The sequence below is a fragment of the Gorilla gorilla genome, chromosome 12, assembly GCF_029281585.2.
Source record: "Gorilla gorilla gorilla isolate KB3781 chromosome 12, NHGRI_mGorGor1-v2.1_pri, whole genome shotgun sequence".
Taxonomy (NCBI): domain Eukaryota; kingdom Metazoa; phylum Chordata; class Mammalia; order Primates; family Hominidae; genus Gorilla; species Gorilla gorilla.
Genome location: NC_073236.2, coordinates 76,155,902 through 76,169,069, shown reverse-complemented (window position 1 = coordinate 76,169,069; position 13,168 = coordinate 76,155,902).

Sequence of the window (13,168 nt, the reverse complement as noted above, 5' to 3'; positions counted from 1 at the left end):
CCTGTAATCCCAGCACTTTGGGAGGCAGAGGCGGGCGGATCACTACGTCAGGAGATCGAGACCATCCTGGCTGACGCGGTGAAACCCCATCTCTACTAAAAATGCAAAAAATTAGCCAGGCGTGGTGGCGGGCACCTGTAGTCCCAGCTACTCGGGAGGCTGAGGCAGGAGAATGGCGTGAACCCAGGAGGCGGAGCTTGCAGTGAGCAGATGGCGCCACTGCACTCCAGCCAGGGCACAGAGCGAGACTCCGTCTCAAAAAAAAAAAAAAAAACAAACTCGGATGTTTCCCAGGTTGCCTAAATAATTTTGAGATAGATATATATACATTTTTTTAACCAGGGGAAGGCAGTAAGGCTAGAAAGATAAAGCATGAATCTCGTATTTAAATAGAATATAGAAACCCACCTTGTGATACTGAATCAGTCTATTTCAGCATATATTTGTAAACATTACCTACGTTGAACAAATACCATATTTTAAAAATCTTCTTAAAGGTTTACGCTTTGTAGATAATTTGATTTTAAGGCTAGCTACTAATATTAAATAAGTTGCAGATAATATTGTTAACAGTGTTATGCCATTGGATGAAATTAGAATATTTTCATTATATTAAAAAAATGGTAATAGGTTTTCACTGGTGGTATTACTTTTTAGCAGATAAGGAATCATTTATATTTCAAAACCACTAAATACCACAGAAGTTTATGCTAGTGTTAGGAGTAACACTAGCATAGTGTTATGATGTTAGGAGTAAGTAATAAACTAAGCTTATTACTAGAAAAATAGTGGAGTTTTTTAATAGTCTTGTTTTTTCCCCAAACCTATGATAGCAGAAGGCATTTTCTATCTTTTCATCCTCATGCTTAACACACTGTCCACATGTAATAGGCAATATTGTATTAATAAATATCTCCAGGCCTAACATAGTACTCTTCATGGATGCTCAAATATTTGTTGGTTGGACTTATTTAAAATTACGACTTTGGGAGTCCAGGGCAGGAGGATTGCTTGAAGCCAGGAGTTCAAGGCTAGCCTGGGCAACAAAACAAGACCCCATCTCTACAAAAAAATTTAAAAATTAGCTGAGTGCAGTGGTGGATTCCTGTAATCCCAGCTACTCCGGAAAGTAAGGCAAGAGGATCACCTAGGCACAGGAATTCAAGGCTGCAGTGAGCTAGGATCACGCCACTGCACTCCAGCCTAGGCAACAGAGCAAGACCGTCTCCTTTTTAAAAAATTAAAAATTACCTAGATCATTATATGATGTAGAAAAGAAAAAGCAAGTTGAGTAAAACTACCTTTAGGACTACTATTAATTGGAAGCATAAAAACAAAATTTCATATAGAATGAACAAAATTTTGTATAAAGTAAGTATGAATTGTACCAGTTGTTATTTTCTTTCAGTTCCAAACACTCCCTTCTATATTCTCGTGACATTAGGACTGGAATTTGGCAAGCCACATTTCTTTACCAGCTGCTCCTTGTTAAAAATGTGCTAATAGGCCAGGTGTGGTGGCTCATGCTTGTAATCCCAGTACTTTGGGAGGCCGAGGCGGGCAGATCATTTGAGGTCAGGAGTTCAAGACTAGCCTGGCCAACATGGTGAAACCCTGTCACTACTAAAAATATAAAAATTAGTCGGGCATGGTGGCGCATGCCTGTAATCCCAGCTACTCAGGAGGCTGAGGCAGGAGAATCACCTGAACGTGGGAGGTTGCAGTGAGCCGAGATCATGCCACTGCACTCCAGCCTGGGCGACAGCAAGACTCCATTTCAAAACAAAACAACAGCAACAACAAAAAATATATATATACACACACACTAATAAAGGGTACTAGAGGGGGACTGGATGGCAGAAGAGAAAGAAAACGTGCTCTTACTCCTTCCTGTTGGTTTCCTCTATCATTACCCTCTATCCACTTTATATAAGCCAGAAAAGAAAAAAACAAATGAATCAAACATATCTTTAGAAGAGCAATTAGTTGGAAGCATGAAAACTAGTTTCATGTAGAATTAAAAAGAAAATCTTGGCTGGGTGCAGTGACTCATGCGTGTAATCCCAACACTTTGGGAAGCTAAGGTGGGAGGATCGCAGAGCAGCCTGAGCAATGTAGTGAGACCCCATCTCTACTAAAAATAAAAAGTTAGCCAGGCATGGTGGTGCACACCTGTAGTCCCAACTACTCGGGAGTCCGAGGTGGGAGGGTCGCTTGAACCCGGGAGGTCAAGGTTGCAGTGAGCCATGATCATGCCACTGCACTTTAGTCTGGGTGACAGAGCAAGATTGTCTTTTTAAAAAACGAAAGAAAATGTTATATGAAGAAAGTATGTATATATGAAAGTTATTGGAGAGATCTAGATTACTTGTAGAAACAAGTAATTTTTCACCAACTGTGCCTTTGAAGCATGGGTTTCGGTTTGAATATTCACATTGTGAAACTGATTATCTCTTTATGCCATTTTTTTAATGCTCTTCACTTCCATCACCTTTACCAAGAGAACAAAGCATTTTGTTGCTCCTTCTCTTAATGGAGTCCAGGCCCAGGAAGTTGTGTCTTCAAGCGGCATGATAATATGTGAAAAGCCTATGCCTTTCCTAAGCATTTTTACTAGTACTTCAGGAAATGATACATGGGTGCATTACAGGGCAAAAGACATTACATTTTAAGCCAATAAAGTTAGATTAAGAAGCTTTCCAAAAGAGGTACAATCTGTATAAACCTAAACCTTAAGGGAATATTGACCTCTGCAGATCATGACCCTGGTAATGTTTCCTGAACAACAAGTGGATGGCCAGTGCAGCTTTATTTAATTCTAATAAAGCATAAAGAAGGAGTGGGGGAAAAACCCTATAATTCCACTGCCAGTTAAATCATAATTTAAATAAAAGTTATATATACATTAGAAAATCAATGAAATGGTGTTAAATGAAAACCAAGTTTTTGTTTATCCTTACAGGAAAAAAAATACACATATTTATTTTGAGAATTAAAAAAAAAAAAAAAGGAATACATAGTGAAAAGAAGTGTTCTTTGCTCACCTGACTCCCACCCATTTAAGCCTTGTTTTTGTCCCATGGCCTATAGCTCAGAAACATTCAATGCATAACCAAAGTATGTATGTAAATATATGTGTGTGCATGTAACCATCCCCTTTTGTACATAAATTATAACACACTGTTCTGCACTCTGTGTTTTTCCTTTAGTAATACATCTTAAAGCTATATAGATACTTAGCGTCAGGCACAGTGGCTCATGCCTGTAATCCCAGCACTTTGGGGGGCCCAGGCAGGCAGATCGCTTTGAGCTCAGGAGTTCGAGACCAACCTGGGCAACATGGAAAGACCCCGTCTTACAAAAATAAAATAAAACAATTAGCCCAGTTTGCTGGCTCACACCTGTGGTTCCAGCTACTTGGGAGGCTGAGGTGGGAGGATTACTTGAGCCCCAGAAGCAGAGGTTGCAAAGAACTGAGATCATGCCACAGCACTCCAGCTTAGGTGACAGTGCAAGACCCTGTCTCAAAAAAAAACATAAAAGCTATATAGATACCTGCAGAGCCATCCCATTCATTTTTAAAGTTATGTAGTACTCTGTTGAATGGATATACCAAACTTTATTTAGCCAGTCTCCTATTGATGGACTTTTAGATTCTTTTCAATCTTCTACTACTATAAAGATGCTGGACTATTTTTGTAAGTTGGTTATTTCATACATGTACAAGTGTATCTGCAGGATAAATTCCTAAAACACAGCAGATTTTTTTTTAATACTGTTGAATCTAGTTTGTTATGAAAGCAGCAGCCTTCTGGATTTGATATTATATGTGTATTTAATACCATTTTAACTGTCCTTTCTAACCCCCCACTTTTTTTTAACAATACCTTGATTAAACCAGCCACAATATTTCTCAAGAAATGTTGACCAGGGGAAAAATATATTAGAAAGTACCTTTTTGGTATGTAAGCTTAAGAATTTGACTACGAAAAACAAAAAGCAACAAAAATAAGTTCCTAGTTGTCCTTGTGAAATTGGTAGGAGAACTCATCATCTTTATTATCTGGATGGCTTTAAACAAACCTCAAAACAAGAAACATATCTGTTTTGATTTCTGAATATTGGTGGGTTCTTAGACAAACTAAAATGGTTACTGACTCAGTAGAAATATATACGCTTTCATTCCAGTAGTGTCACCTAATTGGTATCATCCAGCACAATATAGTGACAGTTCAATACACATTGTTGAATAAATGGGTTCTTGTCAATTTGCCCTCTAACTCTGCTGGGAATAGACTCGTATTCTAAATCAAACTCATAGCCTGACCTGGGTAGCACAACTGAGTAAAGCACTTTTAAGCAGAATAGACATCTTTAAAACCATCCAGTTTTCTCATGTCCTTACCACCATCGCCCTGGTCCAAGCCATCATTATTTCTTCATAAAAGACTTCTGCAATAACAATGGAAATGGGAGCTCAGTTTGGAGTCTATGCCTCCCCTCTCTCCCTAGTCCAATCCAGACTTGCACAGAGTTACTGATTAACAACGACATTTTACTTCACGTTTTTTGAAGAATAGACCAACTCATGGGCTTGGAAGTCAGACAAGCTTGGATTCCAGCTCTGACTCTTTTTAGGTGTCCTTAAACAACCTTTCTACGTTTTGACTCCCTCAGATACAAAATGGGGATATTAATAGTACAACCTTTAAAATGTTTTTGTGAGGATTATTTAAATGGAAAGCACATGGTAAGGGCTCAGTTTACTTATTGGGTTTGTAGGGGATCGAAATACACCACCCCAAAATATGCCACTTTAGCATAAGAAGTATTTTGAGCTAAAATCATTTCAGATTCAACAGATACAGAAGCAGCCTTCCCAGCACCTCCCTTGTCTGACTAAAAGCAGAAACTTCTGAAAATGAGGACTGCCATAAATCCTCTCTCCTAGGGAAGTTTCATGACCATGAAGAAGACAGAAAGTCGGCACTGACATGGACATATGAAAACAAACCTTATTCCTTTAGTTTCCCGCATACACTTACCTTTCCACAGTTTACCACCCTTGAAAGCTTAAAACCTTTTCCTTTGTCTCGTCACATCTAAATGGGCTGGTTTTTTGTGAAGATGCTATATAAACTCAAATTCTAACCATCGTTTTCAGTTACTCATCACTGAGTTTCTCCCACATGTATGTGTACTACATGCGTTAGTAAATTCTGTTTTTCTTTTGTTAATCTGTCTTTTGTCAGTTAGATTTCCAGGGCCCGAGATGGAGGCTAGGACCTAGGCAGGTAGGGGAAAAATGTTATTTTTTTCTCCCCATAGGTTTTTTCCTTTTCTTTTCCTTTCTTTCTTTTTTTTTTTTTTTTTTTTACTTCTTAGCATCACTTCAAAGTCTATTATAATGTGGCCTCAAGTGACACCTTCCAGCCCCGTCTTTGACTATTATTCCCTGTACCTTCCATACCTTCCATGCTGGCCATGTTAAAGTACTTGGACAGTTAGTCACGTGCATGGCTCCATGCCTTTGTTTGGCTGTTCTCTTTGCTTAGAATGCTCTTCTCTGCTTCTCTAGACTGCCTTACACATAGGTAGTCAACATGTGCATATTGATTAAGGGGGGAAAAAATCCCAAGAACCTTTGTCCCACTGTCTTAAGACTAGTCCTCCAGTAGTAGACCCTAAAATGAGGTTTCTGAGGATTCAAATGCATGTGATTTACTAAGGCAGTGCTCCCAGAAGAAATATCTAAGGAAGAAGAGCAGGAGCAGGGAAAAGGAGGAAGCCAAGCAATGGTGCATCTAGCCAAGGATGGCTCCAGCCTGATGAAATCAGGGAACTTCTGTTCTTAGGCAAGGAGCCTGGGGCTTTTATTTCATACTCCTAAACCTCCCAATCATGGGATGGGGGTGGAGAATGTAATTCCCAGCCATTGCCTGCTCTCTATGCTGCCAGCAAAGCAGGCTGTAGCAGTACAGGCACAGTCCTCCAAAAAGAACCCCAGATGCTAGCTGTTAGAAGCAAAGGAAAGTCCAAGGGAATGGGAGCATGGGTGCTAAAAGGAATCTGGGCAGAAGCACCAACATTATTCACCATTTCCACTGTTGGAGTGCAGAGAACAATACCCCAAAGTATGATGCTTTGTCATGCCGAACACTTCTGAATTAAAGGAACTTGGAAAGGCTAAGAACCGAGGAGTTTCTAGCCTTCTCTTATTTCTACCCCAAACCCCAAGCACAGGGAGAGGTTATCTCTGGAATTTCCCTTGTCTGACTGAGGAAAACTTCTTTCAAAAGAAATGCAATTGTCTTAAGACCCCCTCCCTAGGAATCTCATCAAATAACTAGGCAAGATTAACCACTGGAGAAAAGACTAAACATCATCACCATGCTCGGACAGACTTTTTATTCATTTTTCTGAGAGCAGCTCCAAGAGATTACCTGGGAGGCTTTATTTACATAATATAAGAACCTCCGTTCACAGGGAAGTTCTGCCCGTCACTATCCCACCACCGCCCCTAGTGCTCAGAATGAAGTTTTGTTCCAGACCAATGTCTGTTCTTTGGGCTCATTCAATTATCCTGAAAATCATTTACTACCCCTCAAAATTGCCCACATCCCCCATTCCCTCTCCCCTATGAAGAAGATTTTTAAACCTCAACCATCTGACCCTTCTTTGAGTTTCATATTTTGTATGGCTTCTGTACACACTTGCATGTTAATAAATTTGTATGCCTTTTTCTCCTGTTAATCTCCCTACTGTCAGTTCATTTCAGCAAACCTTCAGAAGGCAAATGGCAAACTTTCCCTCCACTTCTATGTCTACCCACTTAGTCTTACTCCTAATGAAGGCTAGATGAACTCTATCATTTTATACTTAGAGGGAGATGGCACTGTTAGGGCTCAGAACACAACAGCCCAAAGTATGATGTCTTTGGTATGCTGAGTACTTTGAAATGAAAGAGACTGGAAGAACCACACAAGCAAAGTCTCTCTCTGACCTTCTCTCATCCTCTTGTCTCCCATCCTTTTTCCTCCCCAAAGCAGGCCTATAAACTAGTATTCCTCTTCCCCAAGGTGACTCATAGCAATTAAAACTCCTGTTCCCCAAAACAAGTCATAAAACCTAGAAAGACCTCTTTTTCCCTTTTCACTTGAAGAACCTCATTCCATAGGGATTCTGCCCCATACTTGGAGGATGAAATGCTTCCCAGAGAGGAATTTCAAGAATCTGAACAGACAGGCCTTGCTAGGTTTCTCCCCTCAGTTGATTACCATTAGATCATACCCTGTATCCAATCACATTTCTACACAACTGTCTATTCTTCATTGAACCTAAGCATAAAAACAGACAATTTTCCCTAGGTTTTGGGATTTTCATTCTGAAGCCTCCCGTATCACATAAAACTTTGATAAAATAAGTTTGTTATGCTTTTCTCTTGTTAACCTGTTTTTGTTATAGTGAGAGAGGAGGTAGAAAGAAACTAGCTAGGCAGACAGGGCAAAGAGTTCTCGGCAGAACTTCCCTTCTAACAAAAAGCAGCCCAAGAAATCACTTCCCTTTTAACAAAGAGCAGCCTGGAAGATCAGGCTGCAAACATAGATAAGGAAGCAGCTATGACACAGAGGTGGAGCTTCCTGGGTAATTGGCAAGTTTCACATACATACGGTGGGTCCCAGTAAACACAATGGGCCTTAGTGAGCACATTCCTTTCCTTTTTTCGACATACTCATGGGGAGATGCCTGCAGCTGCACCAACAGAAAGGAGTACCTGGGGCCAGGCATGTCCACCATGCAGGATCTACCTCCCCTTTTTTAGCACATGCACAGTAGGAAAGAAATAAGCAATGCAAAGAAGCTCAGGCCAAGGAGCTGTCTGCATAATAAAAGGTAGGGGTGGGGGCTGCCAGAGATTCGTGCTCTGTGCAGATGGCACCCCTGGTTCTAACCTGTTTTTCACACCCTAGGTAAATAAGATACCCCCTCCCCACTAACTCATTTATAAAAACCCTTGCATTTCCCTGCAGAATGGCAACACTTTTGGGGACCCCACTCTGCAGCAGAGAGCTGTTTCTTTTGCCTATTAAACTTCTGCTCTAACCTCACCCTTGGTGTGTTTGTGTCCTTGATTTCCTTGGCCACAAGACCAAGAACTTCAGGTGCCACCCCAGGCAATGAGGCCATTTCAAGAGGGGTGTCAGCCACAACCCTCAGGATTACACCCGGGTTCTGCAAATGATTTATGTGTGCATGATTTTCTACTCATTCTTCTTCTCTTACTTTGTGGCCCTGAGAATAAGCTTTCTCGTTTCACCGTAGAGCTAAATTCATAGCACTACTTATTCTGGCTGGAAGTTACCTTGGTAATAATAATATTCTCAGGCTTGAGCTGGGGCATTTCCAGAATAAAGTTGCTCAGAGTTAATGCTCTCCTGTTCATTTATTTTTTCAACAGAGATATTAGTCTGTGCATGGCATTGTGCTAATTCCAGGTACATTGATGAATTCTATCTTTATGGAACATACTATAAATAACACACATATAGTACAATAAATTCTTTGCAGGAAATAGTGCAATGTTAAGAAACTTACAGAGGTGAGAATCTACTTAGATAGGGATGGTTCTCTAAATCTTTCTGAGGCATTGATATTTAAGGCCAAGATCTGAAGAATAAGAAGGGAGACGGGGAGTTCCTTCCTTACCTCACAAAGGGAATTATAAATGGAAAAGCCTTGAGCCTGGAAAAAAACTCCTCCTGTTTTAGGAAAGAAAAGGTCTGTTTAGGCCTAAAACAAACTGGGGGAATTAAGGGAGGGAGGGTAAAGGGGCTGAAAATGGAATTGGAGAGGTAAGTAGGAGCCAGTCCATGCTAGACCCTCACCTTAGCCTAATAGGCTAGATTTCTTTTTAACATGCAAAAGTAAGTCTAATGTGCACCTTTGAGTATTTTATATATCCTTTACTCTATAGCATAAAATAAGAAATATAAAACAAAAACGAAATAATTTTAAGATTCTAGTGGCTTTAGTATTGCCAATAATGTTGACTAGTGGACAACTTTGCTTATGTGGAAAGAGACCATATTACTCTCCTCCCTTCCTCCTATATTAGAATGCAAATAAGTAGCATTATTTAAACACAGCAACCCACGTGGAGAAGAAAAAAATCATTATTTAAAAAAGTATATGCAAATAAGGATATTAGTGATAATGTGAAAAGGACTAAATAAAATTACTTTCCATAGAAGGATTTTAAAGCTGGAAGAAACTTTGAGATTATCCAACAAAATGCTTTTTTTTTAATTGAAGTAATGACAAGGATATTTAAGGTTTAAGAATTTTTTGTTTGTAAAAACAAAATGCCTTTCTCTAACATCCCCAAAAGTAAAAATAAAGCTGGAGTAAGTGGAAAAACAAATTTAGAAATGGATGCAAACCAGGAGCTTTTGCCTTGTCTCTGATTTGGCAGCAGGTCTTCTGGGGCAGAACTGAGCACTTGTAATTAGCACCTCACCACAGGAAAAATTTGTAATAACTCTCAAGAAAGCCATTCAAGACACAGAATAAATTCCACATTGGCCATGCTCTTGCAGCCATAAGAGATAATTAACCATGTTTTAATGTATTTGTTGGAGTGATAATGTAGACCAGCTGCCTTTCAATTCAGCTATGAAATTGAAAATAAGGATTTTCAAAATTATCTTGAACTTAGAGATGGGTTGAAAGTAAGATTAAAATGATTACATTGTACTTTCAAATGAAATTATAACCTCATATCTTCCTTATTTCATACGTGTTTGGGAGGAAAAAATGCTTTCTTATACCCTTCTAGGTTCTGTGGCTGGTCTAAGAATTAAACTGACATAGATTAATAGGAGAAAAATAATTACATATGTACACATAGGAGTCCCACAGATATATGAAACTAAGCAGCCAGGTGATTGAGACTTTCATATTGTCTGGGGTTACAGAAAGGAATAGGGGTTTGGGGCTGCTCAGGGGTGGTGGAGGCAAATTGTGGGAAGGCTAGAGGAGGAAATGTATAGTGAATAAAAGTTGCCTGCCTTGTTATACAGATAAGAGTCTCTCAGGTGATAAAAGTTGTCTTCAGGGATGGCCATCTTCCTGGAACAAATACCTTTACTAATGAAAATTTCCTTTATAAATGTAAATTTCCTTCATAAAAGAGGAAGTTTATACTTTATTTTAGGCAGTTGAGATAAAGAGTTGGTTCTCAATTTCTTTTAGCTCAAAATAATCAGCATGCCAAAGCAACATATTTTAGAATGGCATGTTCTGAACCCCTTCATATGCGTATATGTACACATTTGTTTTCAACCCAGATCAGGAAAATACAAACAATTATCTTGAAACCACACTGCTTTTAGGCAAGACAACATGAAAATAAAAAAGAAAATAGTTTTTAAAAATTCTTTATCTGTACTGTTTGTTTTCTCTTATGTTTTTTTTCCATTGATAAAAAAATGCATTTTGCATTTCAATTACTAAATCCTTGAGGATTAAGACAGATTTAAATGAAAGAGGGGCTTATGTAAATATACCACCTTTGAGTCAGAAATGAGAACAATTTTCTTTTCTGCTCAAATATCAACGCCCTGTTGAGAAGAAGATTCCCCAAAATGCTCAAGCAAGTGCTTAGAATGAAAACTCAGCCAGCACAGAGTGGAATGAAGAACTGGGAAAGCTTTATCTGGAAGGTTTTATTTCCTGGGGGGAAACTGCACCTTTGAACTTAATAGTTTAACAGGAAGTACAATCAGCAACTAAGGTAGAAATGGACTTCATTGCTTTCCTTCAACACACAGAGTACATTCGAGTCTCATCACCAATTTATTATTAAGAATTTAATTGCCCAGGTGTCAAGCATTTTCTTTTTCTTTCCTGAATTCATTTACTGCAATTGTGAAATGATCAGTGATTATCCCCTATGTTCCTCCCTTAGATACTGATACCACCACACTGGAACAATTTCTTATTCAACACTCTTGAGCTGTAGTTGACAATTCTGCATGCCCTTGGTTCACTTTTTGAAGCATGGGTACTGTGGGCCTTTTAAAATGTGTTACTTTTGATAGAAGGATAGAAGGGGGATAGTAATTTTTTTTTTTTTTTTTTTTTGAGACAGAGTTTCGCTCTTGTTGCCCAGGCTGGAGTGCAATGGCGCAATCTCGGCTCACCGCAATCTCTGCCTCCCAGGTTCAAGCAATTCTCCTGCCTCAGCTCCTGAGCAGCTGGGATTACAGGTATGCACCACCTCGCCTACCTAATTTTGTATTTTTAGTAGAGACAGGGTTTCTCCATGTTGGTCAGGCTGGTCTCAAACTGCTGACCTCAAGTGATTTGCCTGCCTCACCCTCCCAAAGTGCTGGGATTACAGGCATGAGCCACTGCGCCCAGCCTGGATAATCATTTGTTGTTTTAAATGGGTTGTAAATTGTGTGGTGTGAAGAGGATCTATTTCATCCTGATCCGTGTTAAAATGTAAAATTAAACAGAACCACTATCAGGTCTCCCAGGAGGACTTTATTCTGTCATCTTCTTTGTTTCTTGACCACCACTCCCTTCCTCCAATCCATGTTAGTTGGCTGGGAGCACGCAAAAATAGTAAAGGGCAGAGAAGAGTTTTAAACTGATATCAGTATGTTGGGTCATGGGTAACAGATCATCAGAGAAAATTATCCAGCTTCCTTTTAAAAGATTTTAACAGAAGGGATTTTAAGACTTGGAATACCCAACCTTCTTTACCTTCATATATCCACATCCCCCCTACCCTTGATGACTTGATTCAATTATCATCTACTCTATAAAGCTCAATCTAAAATGAGCCTTCCTCTTCGAAGCTTTCATAGATTTTTGGTATAGCTAACTCATGTGGCCACTGGTCATGCACTTCCTTGCAGCATTGCCTCCCTTTGAACTTAACTGCTGTCATTATTTACTCTTCCTCGGTCTATGTCCTATTTTACTAGATTGTAAGCACCTGAAAAACAGGATCTACATCTTCTATTCTTTAACAGTGCCTGACACCATGCTTTGTATCTAGGGAGATCTTTCAATAATTATTATTGATTTCAAATATTAGCACCATGCAACTGGTTCACATAAAAATACAAGGATTAGGAAGTGGCTGGCAAGATGGCCAAATAGGAACAGCTCTGGTCTGCAGCTCCCAGCCAGATCAATGCAGAAGGTGGGTGATTTTTGCATTCCCAACTGAGGTACCCAGCTCATCTCATTGGGACTGGTTAGACAGTGGGTGCGGCCCATGGAGGGCGAGCCAAAGCAGAGTGGGGCATTGTTTCACCTGGGAAGCGCAAGGGGTTGGGAAACTCCCTCCCCAAGCCAAGGGAAGCCATGAGGGACTGTGCCATGAAAAATGGTGCATTCCGGCCCAGATACTACGCTTTTCCCATAGGCTTTGCAACCCATAGACCAGGGGACCCCTTCAGGTGCCTACACCACCAGGGCCCTAGGTTTCAAACACAAAACTGGGTGGCCATTTGGGCAGACACCGAGCTAGCTGCAGGAGTTTTTTTTCCTACCCCAGTGGCACCTGGAACACCAGCGTGACAGATGCATTCACTCCCCTGGAAAGGGGGCTAAAGCCAGGGAGCCAACTTGTCTAGCTCAGCGGATCCCACCCCAACAGAGCCCAGCAAGCTAAGACTCATTGGCTTGAAATTCTCACTGCCAGCACAGCAGTCTGAAGTCTACCTGGGATGCTCAAGCTTGGTAGGGGGAGGGCCATCCACTATTACTGAGACTTGAGTAGACAGTTTTCCCTTCACAGTGTAAACAAAGCCTTTCGGAAGTTCGAACTGAGTAGAGCCCACTGCAGCTTGGCAAAGCCACTGTAACCAGACTGCCTCTCTAGATTCCTCCCCTCTGGGCAGGGCATCCCTGAAAGAAAGGCAGCAGCCCCAGTCAGGGGCTTACAGATAAAACTCCCATCTCCCTGGGACAGAGCACCTGGGGGAAGGGGTGGGTGTGGGCACAACTTCAGCAGATTTAAACGTTCCTGTCTGCCAGCTCTGAAGAGAGCAGCAGATCTCCCAGCACAGTGCTTGAGCTCTGCTAAGGGACAGACTGTCTCCTCAAGTGGGTGCCTGAACCCCCTGCCTCCTGACTGGGAGACACCTCCCAG